The following is a 5,000-nucleotide window of genomic DNA, read 5'->3' on the forward strand; positions in this document are numbered from 1 at the left end:
TACTTTGAATGCTGGCTCTCTCCATTTTCTTCCACTATCAATCTTGTATGTATCATGTCATTTTGTATGTATCATTCTCTTGTATCTGTATGATGATTGTATCTGATTTTCCTTTCTCCTCCAATGCCAATGAGTTGACTGTGTTCTTCAACCGGTTCAGTACAGCATCCTTAGCTGACCCCTGCACCACACCAGACTGACGGTCGGCCATTAGCCAATGTCGGGCCGTCGGTGAGCTGGTTCTGGAAAACGGCTTGAGCCTGTTGCTGTAGTAACCATGATTTAACCCATTAAATGCAGTTTCTCCTTATATCTCACCTCTGCCTCTTCCACAACCAAAGCACCAAAGGGCTGACAATGCCAGTGCCATTTGCAGCTATATTCCGAAACCGTCTGCGGTGAGCGAGAGTGGCGTACAAATGGTAAGCAAACTCTGCTTTGTTTACAGTGCAGTCCTAGATGGGTTTCCCTTTTTGAATGACCAATACAGACTACCGCCACCTGCTGGTATGGAGTTCCCCTCGCACACAACTCACAGTGTACCTCCCCACACCCATCAAACCCCCACCATGGACTTCAACACAGCCAGCGCCCCCTCAACCCCCACCTGCCTGTCTGTGTCTGGCAGCCAGGTGAAGAGACAGCTGGCGAGACTGCGGCAGAACAAAGCTGCCGGGTCAGATGGTATCAGCCCCAGGGTCCTAAGGGGGAAAGAGGTGGAGGGCTACAGATACCTGAGCGTTCACCTGGACAACAGACTGGACTGTAAATAACACAGAGGCTGTCTACAGGAAGGACCTTCAATGTGTGCAGTAAGATGTTGCATATCTTTTACCAGTTGCAAGTGCAATTTTCTTTGCAGCCTTCTGTCCGGGCTGCAGCACCAGAGCCAGTGACACTAAGAAACCGAAGAAGCTAATAAAGAAGGCTGTCTTTGCAGGGGACTACTAGAGTTGGTTGTTGAGAGAAGAATGTTTCACATACTGCTCAACATAATGGACAACACTTCACATCCCCTGCACAGCCTACTGGTCAGACAGCAGAGTGTTTTAACTCCACCGTAAGGACCGCAGGAAGTCATTCCAGCCCTCCACAATAGCCATAATCACTCCCCTCTGTGCCAGTAGATGAGGCCTCTGTGTGGCGATATACGATGCACATTCTACATTTGATTTGCACGGTTAGAGCTATATCTCATTATACTACTTATTTTATCTAGTAGTATAGTAGTTTGTAAACATATACATTTGTTAACACTGTGTTTTCTTACCCACCCCAGTGTCTGTTTTTGTGTAAGTTATGTGTGTTTTGTGTTTTTGTGTAAGTTATCTGTTTATCTGACTTACATTTACATTTACATTTAGTCATTTAGCAGACGCTTTTATCCAAAGCAACTTACAAGGTATACACATTTTACATTTACACTGATGGCACACTGCACATCAGGAGCAATTAGGGGTTCAGTGTCTTGCTCAAGGACGCTTCGACAGGGAATCGAACTAGCAACCTTCTAGACTTGCTGCTCAACACTGTCACTTCCGTTTCTGTTTCCATTTCCGATCAACACATCTTCTATCTATCATATGCACACACAAACACACAAACAAACACTCACATAAACACAAGTGCACTCACAAACATCGACACTCACACACACACACACACACACACACACACACTTACTTATACAGAGGCCCAGACATGCACATGCACATGTACTGTACATGTACACACACACACACACAAACACCCTTGCCTAAGGTGAGTGCCCACATCAAACTCCAGCCCACCATGTTCACTCCCAGACAGGACAGGGAACCCCGAGACCCTGGCTTTTATCTGTCAGTGGTGAGGACAGAGAGACGGGGGACCGGAGAGGACGAGGGAACCCTGAGACTCTGGCTTTTATCTGTCAGTGGTGAGGACAGAGAGACAGGGTACCGGAGAGCACAGAGAGACTCCGAGAGAGCGATTTGTTCAAGGCATGAAAGTGATGAGGCATTACACTGATCACGGGTGACAGTGTGTTACAGTAACTCAGCAGACAACCACTTAGAGCAGCCGGCCGCTTTGGTAAGTTTGTCCCTGTGGTAAATCCATAGGTATAACCATCAACCATCGCATGAGAAGGAGTGAAACCGTGGCGAACAGTGATTGTCTTTTCAGCACTTTTAAGACCTCTTTGGATAAATGAAAGGACGAAGCACATTGATTCCTAGACAAAGTACATGTCTTTTAGGTCACAATTTCTGAAGTTACTCTGTCTGTTTCAGACCAACTATATCCATTCAAATCAGACCTACGCAATCAAAAACCCTTGTGCCAGACAACATGTCCAGCAAGATCCAAAGAGATCAGCTACCACAGAGTAGAAGTGAGGGAAACCTTTGAACGTGGAATATTACAACTCTAATGAGAATGCACTCATTGTGTAACTCAATTTAGATGTCAATTAGATTAAAGCCACTGAAAACCCACGGGTACTGTTTCTCTTGAAATTCCTGCACAGCTGAGAGGAAAGAGCGTGCATAACGCTGTGCGTCTGCTTGTCGAAATTCCTATTCATCTCAAGTGTTTACTGACGGCACTGGAATTATAGCCTGGACCCTAGCCTCACTATGACGATAAAGAACTGTTGTCTAACATTCTATTTATATTAAATCTTGCTCAGATACTGAAAACATTTTTTTTCCAAAGATACAGCATATTCTTCAAATTGTTGGTTATTGGCAGACTGAACTTCCTCTTTATAAAGGCTGCCTTTAAATTGTATTGATATATATATCTAGTTTTATTGATGTTCCAAAGTGTTCTGGGTCGTGTAAGAAATGCCAAACTATAACAAAGGTTTTTACTCTTTTCTCTCGTTTAACCCAATGCAACGACCACAATAACCTTTTTTCGCAAGGGAGTAAAATAACTTAATTACCGAGCTAGTTTTCGTAATAACTTACCGACCTAGTTATTATTCATTATGCATTAACGAAATACAAGCCTAGGAAGAAATTGTGAGTACATTTCTCACGTAAATTCTCTTGTATTCCTACTATGAGGCAATACCAATAATCAGTGTAGCCATTATCCTATCCAACAACACAACGTGAAAAGACCATAGATGCTTTTCAATATTTATGCGCCAGAAACGCTCTTACCATTTCGATGAGTAGACTGGCTCACAAATCATGTTATGCCTCTATATCCTCAAGAGTGAAAGCCCATTTTGGAGAGGGAAAGAAATATAAATAACACCGATAACCTTGGTTAAAACACTGAGCAAAAAAAAAAATGTCGACACCGCGGCACAACTTGGCTGTCACCAAGAACAACAGTTTTCACGAGTTTGTCAGGAGCGAGAGCGCAAACCAGCAGCTTTCCGTGCGCGTGGAACGTGACGTACCTCAGCGGTACAGTAAAAGCATGCGGCTCGCGCTCTCCGTGCTTCCAACGAACTGCACCTTCGACTCGCTCCTCCCCGTGCCCGGCTCCGACCTCGGTGTGACTACCGTGTTCACCTAAATCAACTGTCGCTCTTGTGTCAGTTAACAGAGGCGAGTTGAAGTATGACAGTGGTCTCTAAAGAAAATGGTTAGGTCTATTATTTCCGGTGTCTATTTTTGTCCCAGTGCAAAGTGCGTAAAAATGTAGGTTGTTTTATAGTTAATGGATAGGTATTGTATGTAACAGAAAATGACGTTAAAAACATCCACCAGATGATGGAGCTGATTTCTATACCGTTGAGAGTGAAACTGTGCAACAAATCACACATTATAGCTGCCCCCGGCCTCAAAACGAATTAAGATCTGTCGCGATAGTGGCTCTCAATTGAAAGAAGGAAGTGTTTGCGGAGCGAAAACATGGGCCAAGTTCCCTTTTTTGTATTACATGGCTACAGGAAAACATTTATACAGCTCAACGAAGTAGACTTACAGTACTAACAAGGACTACTTATCTGTAGCAAATGGGTATAGAGCATGAAACAAGCACTTAAAGAAGAGAAAAACTGTAGTGCATTTTTAGGGTGAGTGACTAATATCTTCCAATATCAGTTTACACCATGTCCTTTCTGTGAGGTGTGTTTTGGATGTTCAGATGCATGAAATGGAAGCTTAAGTGGTCTGGCTCTTTACACCTGTTTAGGCAACACACACACACAGACACGAACACACACACACACACACACACACACACACACTCTCTCTCTCTCTCTCTCTCTGAAATTACAGGCATCCTGCTGTGGCCAAGAGAAGAAATCAGAGCTGTGGAAGGTAAGATCTTGTGAGGATATTTTCTTTCCGGGTCCATCCGAAGACACGTTGTTCTCAAGACCGCATCAAAAACGCAAGACTGTCTCATGTTTAGGGTATCGTGTGATTGGCTGCCCATCTGTGCCCTTGCGCACTGGCCTAATGGTGATCCGGTGCCATGAACATTTGGAACGTGTGCCCGAGCCCGTCTCCCCTCTCCCTCTGAGTGGCAGTTCCGGTCCCACCGCAGAACGTGATGTTCAGCCGCAAAATGTGAGACCTGGTGGAGCTTGCTGCGGTCCCAGCTGAGGCCTCTGGTGATCTGAAGGCCATGTGTGAGTTGGCTGGGCCTTTGGGCTCCATCAGCTCTGCTCAGGGTTGGCTGGCCGGCCTCAGGGCCCTCTGGAACAACACGGTCTGGGCTTCTCAATGCCGATTCCCCTTCTCTCCGAAGAACTCACCCAGTCACTCTCTTTGGTGTCTGGGAGTCAGTAGTGTGGATACTTTGGTTAAGCTGCATTGTTTATCCTTTCCCTCTTTTGATTTCCCTTACTTTATTACTTTATTCACCCTGTTTCTCTATCTGTCCCTTCTCCGTTGGTGAGTTTCTAAATTATTGCTAAGACACATTTTCTAAAAACAATTCACCTGTGACAGGATAGTCAGCGGCAGAGTCAACAGACGAGGCCAGATAGTTTTAAAAGAAAAGTGTTCTTTTATTTTTTATCTTTTTCAGTTTTTCTTAAAAAGTGTATT

At 44.5% G+C, this 5,000-nt stretch overlaps 1 long non-coding RNA gene across 1 annotated transcript in view; it reads right to left on the reverse strand.

Annotated features, from left to right (window-relative positions):
• LOC116220764 overlaps positions 1-3,667 on the reverse strand; it is a 39,772-nt gene extending 36,105 nt beyond the window's left edge. Inside the window, exon 1 of the long non-coding RNA XR_004163843.1 lies at positions 3,153-3,667. This is a non-coding gene — a long non-coding RNA (uncharacterized LOC116220764). The remainder of the gene's footprint in view (positions 1-3,152) is intronic.
• Between the last annotated feature and the right edge of the window lie 1,333 nt (positions 3,668-5,000).

Source organism: Clupea harengus, chromosome 6 (genome assembly GCF_900700415.2).
Source record: "Clupea harengus chromosome 6, Ch_v2.0.2, whole genome shotgun sequence".
Lineage (NCBI taxonomy): Eukaryota > Metazoa > Chordata > Actinopteri > Clupeiformes > Clupeidae > Clupea > Clupea harengus.